Source organism: Arachis hypogaea, chromosome 13 (assembly GCF_003086295.3).
Source record: "Arachis hypogaea cultivar Tifrunner chromosome 13, arahy.Tifrunner.gnm2.J5K5, whole genome shotgun sequence".
NCBI classification, from domain to species: Eukaryota; Viridiplantae; Streptophyta; class Magnoliopsida; order Fabales; family Fabaceae; genus Arachis; species Arachis hypogaea.
The window spans coordinates 79491330-79505116 of NC_092048.1; the positions used below are offsets into that span (position 1 = coordinate 79491330).

The following is a 13787-nucleotide window of genomic DNA, read 5'->3' on the forward strand; positions in this document are numbered from 1 at the left end:
ATCATAAGCTTCTTCCTCAGAAGATGCCTCTTGAGTACTGTTGGATGCTGCTTGCATTCCATTCAGACTCTGAGAAATCATATTGACTTGCTGAGTCAATATTTTATTCTGAGCCAATATGGCATTCAGAGTATCAATTTCAAGAACTCCCTTCTTCATAGGCGTCCCATTACTCACAGGATTCCTCTCAGAAGTGTACATAAACTGGTTATTAGCAACCATGTCAATGAGTTCTTGAGCTTCTGCAGGCATTTTCTTTAGGTGAATGGATCCACCTGCAAAAGTATCCAATGACATCTTTAATAGCTCAGATAAACCATCATAGAATATATCCAGGATGGTCCATTCTGAAAGCATGTCAGAAGGACACTTTTTGGTCAGCTGCTTGTATCTTTCCCAAGCTTCATAGAGGGATTCACCTTCTTTCTGTCTGAAGGTTTGAACATCAGCTCTAAGCTTGCTCAGCTTTTGAGGAGGAAAGAACTTGGCTAAGAAAGCCGTGACCAGCTTATCCCAAGAGTTCAGGCTATCTTTGGGTTGAGAGTCCAACCATATTCTAGCTCTGTCTCTTACAGCAAAAGGGAAAAGTATGAGCCTGTAGACTTCAGGATCTACTCCATTAGTCTTAACAGTATCACATATCTGCAAGAATTCAGTTAAGAACTGAAAAGGATCTTCAGATGGAAGTCCATGAAACTTGCAGTTCTGCTGCATCAGAGAAACTAGCTGAGGTTTCAGTTCAAAATTGTTTGCTCCAATGGTAGGAATGGAGATGCTTCTTCCATGTAAATTGGAATTAGGTGCAGTAAAGTCACCAAGCATTCTCCTTGCATTATTGTTGTTGGGTTTGGCTGCTATCTCCTTTACTTGTTCGAAATTTTCAATCAGGTTGTCTCTGGATTGTTGTAATTTAGCTTCTCTTAGTTTTTTCTTCAGAGTCCTTTCAGGTTCTGGATCAGCTTCAACAAGAATGCCTTTTTCTTTGTCCCTGCTTATAAGAAAGAGAAGAGAAAAAGAAAAGAAGAGGAATCCTCTATGTCACAGTAAAGAGGTTCCTTATTGTTAGTAGAAGAAGAAAAGAAGAAAAAATTCGAACACAGATAGAAGAGGGGGTTCGAATTTGGTGAGTGATGTGAGGAAGAGATGTTAGTAGATGAATAAATAAATAAAATAAGATGAGAGAGGGAGAGGATTTTCGAAAATAATTTTTGACAAAGGTTAGTAATTTTTTTGAAAAGTTTAAAATCAAAAGTTAAAATAATTAATTAATTAAAAAGAATTTTTGAAAAAGAGGGAGATATCTTCGAAAATTAGAGAGAGGGAGTTAGTTAGGTTGTTTTGAAAAAGATAAGAAACAAACAAAAAGTTAGTTAGTTAGTTGAAACAAATTTTTGAAAAGATAAGAGGTTAGGAAGTTAGAAAAGATATTTTGCAATCACTTTTTTGAAAAAGGTAAGATAAGAAGATATTTTTTAAAAGATATGATAGAAATTAGTTTTTGAAAAAGATTTGATTTTTAAAAATCTCAATTAATGACTTGATTCACAAGAAATCACAAGATATGATTCTAGAACTTAAAGTTTGAATCTTTCTTAACAAGCAAGTAACAAACTTGAAATTTTTGAATCAAAACATTGATGATGTTATTTTCGAAAATATGATGTAAAATTAAGAAAAAGATTTTTGAAATTTTCGAAAATAACTAAAAAAAATTGAAAAAAGATTTGATTTTTGAAAAAGATTTTGAAAAAGATGAGATTTTTAAATTGAAAATTTGATTTGACTCATAAAAACAACTAGATTTTAAAATTTTTGAAAAAGTCAAATCTATTTTTCGAATTTTTAAGAGAGAAAAAGGGAAAGATATTTTTTTGATTTTTGAATTTTTAATGATGAGAGAGGGAAACATGAAAAATGATGCAATGCATGAAATTTTTAGATCAAAACAATGAATGCATGCAAGAATGCTATGAATGTCAAGATGAACACCAAGAACACTTTGAAGATCATGATGAACATCAAGAACATATTTTTGAAAAATTTTTAATGCAAAGAAAACATGCAAGACACCAAACTTAGAATTCTTTAATGCTTAGACATAAAGAATTCAGGAATGCATATGAAAAACAAGAAAAGACACAAAACATGCAAATGCAAAGATCAAACAAGAAGACTTACCAAGAACAACTTGAAGATCATGAAGAACTCTATGAATGCATGAATTTTTTCGAAAAATGCAAGATGAACATGCAATTGACACCAAACGTATAACATGACTCAAGACTCAAACAAGAAATACAAAATATTTTTTTGATTTTTATGATTTTATGATTTTTTTGTATTTTCTTTTAATTTTTTTCGAAAATCATTTTGAAAAAGAAAAATAAGGATTCCAAAATTTTTAATATGAATTCCAGGAATCTTATGCTCTTTAGTCTAAAGCTCCAATCAAAGGGTCAGGCATGGCTTAATAGCCAGCCAAGCTTTAGTAGAACTTTACATTCAGCAGCCAATTTGCTAAGAAAGATAAAGAAGCTCTTCTCTTGAGTCAAAAAGAATTGAGACATGGCTTTACAGCCAGCCAGGCTTCAACATGCTTCATGAAACACTAGAATTCATTCTTAAAAATTCTGAAGAAAAATATATTTTTGAAAACATTTTTTTATTTTTTCGAAAACAGATGAGAAAATTTTTGAAAGATTTTTGAAAATTTTTTGAAAAGAAAACAAAAAGAAAATTACCTAATCTGAGCAACAAGATGAACCGTCAGTTGTCCAAACTCGAACAATCCCCGGCAACGGCGCCAAAAACTTGGTATGCGAAATTGTTACTCAGGTTGTGAATTATTGTTCGAAATTGATTCCCTGGCGATGGCACCAAAAACGGATGCACAGAACCATGGTCTAAACATATCTTCATAACTTCGCATAACTAACCAGCAAGTGCACTGGGTCGTCCAAGTAATAAACCTTACGTGAGTAAGGGTCGATCCCACGGAGATTGTTGGTATGAAGCAAGCTATGGTCACCTTGTAAATCTCAGTCAGGCGGATATAAAATAGTTATGGAGTTTTCGAAAATTAATACTAAAATAAGGATAGAAATACTTATGTAAATCATTGGTGAGAATTTCAGATAAGCGTATGGAGATACATTCATTCCTCTGAACCTCTGCTTTCCTGCTGTCTTCATCCAATCAGTCTTACTCCTTTCTATGGCTGGCTTTGTGTAAGGATGTCACCGGTGCCAATGGCTACTTTCAATCCTCTCGGAAAAATGGTCCAAATGCTCTGTCACAGCACGGCTAATCGTCTGGAGGCATCACCCTTGTCGTTGGTTGCATCCTATTCCTCTCTGTGAAAATGGTCCGATGCGCTGTCACTGCATGGCTAATCATCTTAGAGGTTCTCGATCATACTGGAATAGGATTTACTATCCTTTTACATCTGTCACTACGCCCAGCACTCGCGAGTTTGGAGTTCGTCACAGTCATTCAATCCCAGAGTCCTACTCGGAATACCACGGACAAGGTTTAGACTTTCCGGACTCTCATGAATGCCGCCATCAATCTAGCTTATATCACGAAGATTCTGATTAAGAGATCTAAGAGATACTCATTCAATCTAATATAGAACGGAAGTGGTTGTCAGGCACGCGTTCATAGGGAATGATGATGATTGTCACGTTCATCACATTCAGGTTGAAGTGCGAATGAATATCTTAGAAGCGAAATAAGATGAATTGAATAGAAAACAGTAGTACTTTGCATTAATCTTTGAGGAACATCAGAGCTCCACACCTTAATCTATGGAGTGCAGAAACTCTACCGTTGAAAATACATAAGTGATAATGGATTTCATTGGTCTCGGCCCCAGAGGGGAACCGGAGTAACCAAGACTACGAATACAATGATAAAAAGTTCTATTTATAATAAACTAGTCACTAGGGTTTACAGAAGTAAGTAATTGATGCATAAATCCACTTCCGGGGCCCACTTGGTGTGTGCTTGGGCTGAGCTTGAAGTCTACACGTGGAGAGGTCATTCTTGGAGTTGAACGCCAGCTTTTGTGCCAGTTTGGGCGTTGAACTCCACTTTGCAACTTGTTTCTGGCGCTGGACGCCAGAATTGGGCAGAGAGCTGGCGTTGAACGCCAGTTTGTGTCATCTAAACTTGGGAAAAGTATGGACTATTATATATTGCTGGAAAGCTCTAGATGTCTACTTTCCAATTCAATTGAAAGCGCGCCATTTTGATTTATGTAGCTCCAGAAAATCCATTTTGAGTGCAAGGAGGTCAGAATCCAACAGCATCAGCAGTCCTTCTTCAACCTCTGAATCTGATTTTTTCTCAAGTCCCTCAATTTCAGCCAAAAAATACCTGAAATCACAGAAAAACACACAGACTCATAGTAAAGTCCAGAAATGTGAATTTAACATAAAAACTAATGAAAACATCCCTAAAAGTAACTAGATTCTACTAAAAACATACTAAAAACAATGCCAAAAAGTGTATAAATTATCCGCTCATCAAGTATGCAAATGCTGATGCAGATTTTATGAATAATTCTAGGTTCAATAGGATAAAATAAAACTAAAAAACAAACAAAACTAAATAAGATTGAAAATGGAACGATCATACCACGGTGGGTTGTCTCCCACCCAGCACTTTGCTTTAACGTCCTTAAGTTGGACATTTGGGGAGTTCTTTGTTATGGTGGCTTGTGCTTGTACTGATCCTTGAATCTCCACCAATGTTTGCAATTTCAGTATCCTCCGGGGTCCCAAATTAGACGCATAAAGTCTTCAAGCAAGTTGAAGCAAGTGACAAGGCCCCAAGAGTGTTGATTTCTAGACTGGATTCTAGGGTCCCAGACCTTGCCCTTGCACCCGTCTTCTTGTTGATCATCATGATTCTATCCGGGTGGCACGCAATTGAAATTCTCACTGAGACATCCAAACAGCTTCCTAGACCCATTCAATTGAGATTTGCACCAACCTTTGCATTTAAACTTTGAGCTTTCCACCATATTGAATCTTGCATGACGACTCCTACCACTAATCATCTCTCTCTTGCTCTTATAGCCACAAAGAGCTCTAAGCTGACCATCTGTCTCAAGCAAAGCATATTCAAGTGAGCTAATTAAGGTTAGAGATGAGAGATTTACCCACTTGAGTGCTACGCTTTTATATCCTAGGACACGCTTTGATAAGGAACGCTTTCATGGTTCTTTCTTCTCTTCACCATTTCTTCACCTACAAGTAATCAAACCAACCAAACAAAGCATCACTAAATTCACAAGATCTCTGCATTAATCATAAAATCAACTAATTCTAGCATGAATCCTATGATTTTGTGTCAAATAAATGATGGTTGATTGAATTGACATAACCATGCAAATCCACTCCAAATCACTTACTTATTATGCAAGAAAGTTCATAAAACCTAATGAAACAAGTGAAAAATGCTTGAAAAGCTAGCATAAGATGACTTGTCATCACAACACCAAACTTAAATCTTGCTTGTCCCCAAGCAAGCACTAAACATAAGAAGAAATGAAATGAAACAGAGAAATATACATGTCCTTATTTAGCAGATAATTGAACTTGGTTCATGGGGTTTTATGCAGACAAATGTAGCTCACTTATTCTTTACTGATAGATAAGAAATGTTTCCTTAAAGGTTCACTAGAGTTGCTGCTATGCTGCCTTGCTTTTTGATTGATCCCTGTTAGCTTTTTTTTTCTTTCTTTCTTTTGCTTAGAAAGTTTTTTTTCTTAATGAAGACTTGGTGGCAAGTGTTGCAGCAGCCTTTTGGCTTAATTTTTTTTTCAACACTTCTTCACCACAGACACCTGGCTCACAATTTCTTCCTACGAACATTGATGCCCAGCATCTCTTTAGATTACTAAATGCTTTGTAACTAGGTTGCTCTTGATAAAGGACTTTCGGTTGGCAATCCTAGATTAGTTAATCCAAGTGGCCAAGTTTTAAAATACTCCTCAGAACCTAATTGTCCAAGCATATCCTAGTACAAAAGCACCACAAGCATATGTCCTAAGGTCCAAGCTATTGGTGTCTAGCCTTATTGTTTGCTTCTTTGCCAATTCTTGGATTTTCTTTTTTTTTTCTTTCTTACTTTGATCATTCTCAAGGGGATATTCATTAATAAAAGGCTTTATAGTAGCAGCCTAATTCACACTTCAAGGAACATTTTATTATGCAGCTTTTATTATTGAACTAATCATTAAATCAAACAAGTACCACCACTGAATTTCATTCTAATTTCTACAACATTGGACAATCACTTTGTGTTTCAAACATTTTTCTTTTATTCATGCAGTGGGGAACAAAACAGAATTTAAGCAAATGATTGATAACAAGCACAATGCAGATCACTTGTAAGAAAACTACTTAGAAAATGAAGGTGCAAAACATAAAGCATTTGGAGGCATATCATGTTTCAGGTATGCATCATCCTTATTTAATTGAAAAATATGAAAGAAACTCCACCACCTCTTAATTGTCGTGCTCCTTGCTCTTGCTTGACTCTCCTTTCTTCTTCTTCCTTTTCTTGGTTGCATCTTGAGGTTCTTCAACAGGGCACCTTCGATCCCAAATAGGGTCTATCAGACCTAATAGTCCAGCCTCTTCCAGCCCATACTGCATGTGTGCTGTATGCTGCTTGGTTCTTGCTCTCTGATGGTCTACAAACTCTTGGCATTACTCAAATGGCTTGATCTGTGGGTTCAATACTGGCATGCTGTGGACTATATAATCCAACTTTGATTGGGTTTCTATATCATACTCTATTCTATCCACGTGTCTATGCTCCCAATGGTATGATATATGTTCTTCCACTGATATAGATTCTGAGTGTATTCCCCATACTTGGCCTGTCGCAAAGACAATCTATTATATGATTCACGAAAATCTGCTGATTGTTCCCTTTGCCCATCAAGAATCTTTGTTTCAAATTCTTGTTGTTGAGCCATCATTTGTTGCTGCCATTTCTCTTGTCATTCCATCATTTGGCGCTGCCAATTCTCTTGTTGCTCTCGATCCTTTAGATACTGTTCCTGTTGTTGCAAGTATAGCTCTTGTTGCCTCAAATACTGCTCCTGTACTCTCATGTATTGTTGAGATATTTCTTCAATGGCTCTTTGCAATTGGCTCATGTCCATTGCACCAGGAACTTGTTCTCCCTCTTCTTGTGGTCTTCTTCTTTCTTGGAATCTTCTTTCCTCTTGATTGTCATTATCAGTAGCACCTTCCATGCTTCGCCTTGTGATTCCCCTGCCTCCTTTTACCTTCTCTGTATCTTCATCTTCAAAGAGCACCCCAGCCCTGTTGTACAGCCTCAGAATAGTGCTTGGGTGACCCATCCTACTTGATTTGCTTGTGTTCTCAGCCATCTCCTGAATGCTGTCTGCTATGAGCTGAGAGGTTGATTTCTCCTCCCTTTAAGATGCAATATGTCAGGATAGCTCGCTTGACTATGACTTCTGAGGTGTTTGCAGTAGGGAGTATAGACCTCCTCACTATCTCATACCACCCTTTGGCCTCAGGTATGAGATCTATTCTGTTCAAGTGGCTTGGAGCTCCCTCTGAGTCCCTTTCCCAGTCTCTGTCCTCAAAGCATAACCCATGTAATATCTCGTCAGGATCATTCTCACCCTGCAATCTTTTCTCAAAGCTAAGCTCTCCATAGGTTATTACTCTCAACTGTAGGGCCCTCATGACTGATGGTGGACTAAAATCTACCTCAACACCCCTGACATAGCTCTTATAAGGAGGGCTGTCCTGGCTTGTCTTCACAGTATTTGCGTAGAAGTCTCTTATCATGACTACACTGATGTCTGTTAAAGGTTCACACAAAAGTTCCACCCTCATTTCCTTGGTAATTCTTCCCATGATAGGATACTCTCTACCCCTCAGTCTAAAGCCCATCTCCGGAATGACGTGCTTTGATTCCATGAGCCTATGATACCTTGATTCATGAAACTGAGACTTAAATCTCTTTATATCATAAATTGATGGTTCGACTACCACTGATTCTTTTCATTTCCTTCTCTTAGAACTTGATGAAGCCATGAATTTGAAGAGAATGGATAAGAAAGGATGATCTTGGGTTAAGGCACGGTCTTGTTATGAACGGGAATAGGAGATAAGTTGTTGTTGGGTATTTTGTGTTGTCTTTGGGTAAATAGGGGTTGCTGTAATGTGTTTGGGATGAAGGCGTGAGTGAAAGAAAAGTAAATAGCTGAGGAAGCCTTGTATGAGGGGAGAAGGGATATGTGAGCTAGGAAGTGTCACCACCTATTTATAGTCAAGGCATGAATCTTTGGAACAAAACCACAAGTGGGACAGCTTCGGTTGAGCAAAATGAAGGGTGAAGATTGAGCAAAATATTGTATAAGGCTCATAGCATGGACGGCTAGCATGCAAAAATGAAAGAGGACAAGGATTGCTCCCCCATTGGATGCATGTGGTTCGGCCTCCAAGACATTAATGCATGCAGATTTTTGACTCCAAGAAAGCACCATTCCCTAGGCACATGTGACTCTTTTTTCATCTTGTCATAACCGTGCATGCTCTCTTTTGTCTTCTTCTCAATCTCCCTTATACCTATACAATTAAATCAAGACAATGGTAAGCTTCAAGGTTTGAATTACGGTGGTGCAGTGCCAAGCAATAAAGAAAAACAAAATTCTACATGTTCCTTATTCATAAATAACCAATTGTGCTCCTTAGATAGTGAACCAAATTTTGGTGAACACTAAAATTGTCCTCTGCTAAGTGATCCATATAAAATGCAAAGAACATCCATCACAATTGGTAAATTCATCATAAGGGACATTTTATTTTCTACCATGAACTCATAAAATGAAACAATGTATGGTTCATCTATTCATAAATTTGATCCTTTGAACAAAAATGGTTTTTCTGAGATTCAATGCATATGTAGACACCAAACTTAGTATCTGGCTATATACTCATGATGGGTTGGAACCGAAATTCCAACACCAAAATTCACCGGCAAGTGTACCGGGTCGCATCAGGTAGTAAAACTCATTTAGAGTGAGGTCGATCCCACAGGGATTGATGGATCAAGTAAATTTAGTGGGTGATTAGTTTAGTCAAGCTAACATTGAGTGAATTGTGTGAAGTTGATCAACAGAAAGTAAATTGCAGGAATTATAAAGTGCAGAAAGTAAAATTGGACAGAAGCTTAAATTGACAGAAGCTTAAAGAGCAAAAAAAGTAAATTGGCAAAATCTTAAATGACAAGAAAGGTAAATTGCATGAAATGTAAAGGAGGGCTGGGTGCTGGAAATTAAAGAGAGGAATGGAGCAAATAATCAAAGAGATCTTGAGAACAAGTAACAGGAAGTTTAAATTGCAGGAAAATTAAATCAAGCTCACAGTAACTCAAATGTAAATTGCAGAAAGGAAATTAGCAAGGATGCAGAGAATTTAAATTGCACAGAAAGCAAACTCAGCTCAAGGAAATTGTAAAAGTGCAGTAAAAGAAATTGCAGAAGAGAATTGTAGAGATTGAAAATGCATAAGCTGAATTCAAGATTAAAAAATAGAGAGTGCAGAAAAATTAAAAGTGTTTCAAAGAGGACTTTCTATTCTACCCTACTCCTAATGCTCTAGCAGAGCCACCCTTCTTATGAAATGAGAATGATGCCTTTATATAGGCTTTTTACAAAATGAAAATAAAATGAAATTGAAATTAAAAACAAATTACAATTTAAATAAAATTCCTAATCTAGCTTCTCTGTGTGCCTTTGAGTTATGTCCATGAGTCTTGCTTGCTTTGGTGTGTCAATGGGCTTTTCAAAATGGTGAAGAATTGAATTTAATTTCATTTTGGACCAAAAATGTGTCATTGAGACACTCCCAGCGCACGACTCGGTTGACAAGGAGAGCACAGCACTTAATATTGCTCTTGACCTTGCCAATTTGGTGCATGATAAGCCTTGTTGGTGCTACCTCCTAGCGCTCGGTGAATGGAGTGAGTGTAGCTCCCTTTGCCTTGCTAGTGAAGCATCCATGTTCGAGCCTTGAGGGAAGCATTTCGGCCAATTTTCCTTGCAGGAAGTGTAGTGCTCCTTGCTTTTGATATGAGAAGCTCCAAGTTCGAATCCTTGTGAAGCCAAATGTGAGTGTCATGCCTTATTTTTGTTTTGATGAGAGCCCGATAAAGTTAATAAAGTTAACTTAGCGCTCACTTTGAGAGCGCTACTTCCTTGGCTTCCTTGTGAAGCACTAGCGCTCGGTTAACTCTATGAACGCAGCGTTCATGTTTATTAATTTTCAACGATGGGGTTCCAATTGGTGGCGCTCATTGCCGCACTGAATGCTTGCTTGGTTTCATTAGTAATGCTATTCATTTAATGAATTAATGAATAAGCCAATGATGGCATTAATAATACTAAGTATGAATAAGCCATGTAGCGTTCATTCATTCTCAATTAGCTTTAATGATTAAATGCTTCATGCATGCATGCTTAGCTTTATTAATAATGCATTCATTCATTTCAATGCATGCATGCTTTCATTGTCCTTAATTAACAATGCCAAGCATTCATTCATTCATTTCTTCAATGCCAATGCATGGTTCATGATGATATTAATTAATAAAATGCATGCATGCTTTCATTAATTACTTAGTAATGCCGTAAAACTTTAATTCATTCTAATTAAATGAATGCATGCATAATATTTCATGATGATAAGGCCAAGGCTCCATGGTCATGGGCCACGCTTTTAAAAGCGTGGCCTAAAGTTCCAAAATGTGCTCAATCTTCAAAGCGTGCCCAAAATTCCTCTTTTCTTCTTTTTAGCTTATTTTTTGCTCTTTTGCTTCTTTTTCTTCTTATTTCCTACAAAATTTATAAAATCAAAAGATCAAGGAAATATACCATTTGAACACAAAAGAATGCAATATTTAAGCACTAATCATCAACTTCTTGTATGAAAAAGTATAGAAAAATATGACATGATGATATGTCATCACAACACCAAACTTAAACCTTGCTTGTCCCCAAGCAAGAAAAGAATCATGCAATAAAGATTGACAATCCAAGGTAAGGAGAATAGCAACTCAATGTTCATGGTTGGCTAGTTTTCTATGCATGCCACAATGACAAAAGAAATATAAATGATTGATGCTTCTATCTAGCTCAATTTATGAAATCATTTCCTCATACTTCTTCCTTGAGCAAGCTTTGCCCCATGAGTTGATAACAAAACTACGACTCTAAATGCTTTGTCTTTAAGTATTACCATTTGATATATAAGCACCACAAGCATTTAATTAGAGGACTTCATTAAGCTCATTTGTTTCTTTTCTTGACTCTCTAATTATTGGTGCTCAGAGCCTTGAGCTTTGAGGGAGTGCTTTTTGCACTTTGAGCCAAACCTTGACTTATAAGTGTTTTGTTTTCAAATTTTTGCTTGATACATAAACACCACAAGTACTTAACAAATGAATTGTCATTGGTACTCAGAGCCTTCAGCTTTCTCATTCTTTCCCTTTTTCTTTTCTTGCCTTAATTGCAATTGCTTCTTTAAGGTTCTCATGATTTTCAAAAGATTTCACAAAATGCACTAGATGAAAACTTCAATTAAATAAAATCCAATGCAATTAAGCAATAATTAATCATACTAGCTTTCCAAAACTTGTATGCACATGATATGTTCTTCTTTAATTTCTTGTTTGTTTATGATCATGATACTTTACTGCTTTGAACTTTACAAAACTCAAGTTGATAATTATAATGGCATGGCAACATGTTACAAATCAAAATTCAGGCTATGCTTATTCATACCACACATGCATACAGAGAAAATAAAGACAATCATGCAATTTAAAGTGCTGGAAACAAAGGAGAGGAAAAGGAACTTTACAACCTTGTAATTCATCTTCTCTACTGTTGTCCTTTTCCTTCCATTCTTCCTCTTCCCTTGCCAAATTCAGAATGCTTGCTCATCCTCAAGCATCAATTAGAACAATGGCTATGGGGCTAAGATGGATCATGAATGTCTTACACAATGAAATGTTAGCAATACATGTGTTTCAAGCAAGCAAAATTAAGGATGACAATCAAGGCACAAAGGACAGAGACATTGTGATTGCATAGATAAGAAGGTGTGCACAATACATTGCATAAAAGATAAGTGGCACACCAAACTTAGTGTGGCACTTTCACTTGGATTTGATGCAAGTATCCAGTAAAGATTGGAAGCAAATTTTTGTTGCATAGCAACACCAAACTTAGAATGCAACCATATGTCAATTTATTTGAATTAAAATTAAGCAAATAAAACTGTTATATGTTAAGTACAATTACCAAGCCAAGAATTTGTCATGAATAAGGATCTCTTGGTAATGTATTAACAAAAATAGTTAATAAGCAAACTAGATGAAAGCATTTAAAAACAGAAAAATGACTAAAGCAAGTAGAATGAAAAAGTGTCAAATCAAAAGAGAAAAATAAAACTGCAGAGGCATTATGATTATGCAAATAAGTAGTGTTGCTTGAATAAATTGCATAAAAAATAAGTGGCACACCAAACTTAGAATCTTAGTGTGACACTTTCATTTTTGATTTGATGCAATCATCCAAAAAGATTGAAAACAATTTGTTGCAAGGCAACACCAAACTTAGAATGTAACCATATGCCAATTTATTGAAATTTAAATGAAGCAAAGATAGAAAGTAAACAAAGCAAAGAAATGTTACCTACGGTTGACATGTTCTTCACTTTCTTCCTCTTCTTCCAGTTTGTTAAGAAGAATGACCTCAAGGAGAGAGATGAACCAGCTAGTGTCCCTTGTCTTGGCCTCTCCTCAACAAGCTTCCTTTTGTAAATAGCTTGATTGAGGTTGCTTGCTGGATTAGGGATAGAATTGGTGCTCTTGCTAGTTGCCTTCACTTCTTTGGTTCAAGACTTGGTTGCTGTGTGATTATTGGAGTTTTGTCTTCATCAAGAGCTTTTTGAATTGATGGTTCAGTGAGCTCTTCCTTCCTGTAATTTTCTTCAATTGACTGTGAACTTCCTTGATTGGCTTCCTCCTCTTCTTTTACATGATCTTTCATTAAGTCTTTTGGGAGTGAAGTTTCATGTTCCTCTATCACCTCAATTAGCTTCTGTGAATATGAAGCCACAGGTTCAAACACCTCCACAACCTCCTTTTCCATTAAAATTTCACTTGACATAGAGGCTTCCTCATCTTGCCCTTCCTCTTTCTTCTTTGCACTCAACAATTGAGCTAACAGCACTTTCATGTTTGTGAGGGAGTTCTCTTGTTCTTTCCATGATCTCTGTGCTTCCCTTTCACATCTTTCAAGCATGGTTTCAAGCCTTGAAAGGCTTTGGTTCATGGAAGTTTGTGTGGACTGTGAGTTTTGAAAGAGATTTTGTGTCAAGGGATGGTTAAGTGATGAAGAATTTTCAGATGAAAAACTAGGATGTGAGGTTTGACAGCTTTCCATGAATGAATTGAAGGTTTGCTCAAGTGATGATAGCTCTTGATAAGTGGAGTATGAATTGTCAAATGCTTTCTGATTTTGATTCTCCCAAGTACAACTTGAAGAATTGTTGAATTCATCACAGTATGAATCATCTTGTGGCGTTGGAGAATAATTTTCCATGTATGCATTGACAGCACAATCAAAAGATGATGTTCCTTAACGAACAGCAGATGAAATATTGAAATTACCTTTCCAGGCACAATTTTTGTCAGTATCATAGCAATATGAGTTACTTTGTGGC

At 36.5% G+C, this 13787-nt stretch overlaps 1 non-coding gene across 1 annotated transcript; it reads left to right on the forward strand.

Annotated features, from left to right (window-relative positions):
• The first annotated feature begins 351 nt into the window (after positions 1–351).
• Positions 352–459, forward strand: LOC112739081 (small nucleolar RNA R71). The gene has a single exon (XR_003170022.1). It is a non-coding gene; the product is annotated as a small nucleolar RNA R71 (small nucleolar RNA).
• Positions 460–13787: the final 13328 nt, after the last annotated feature.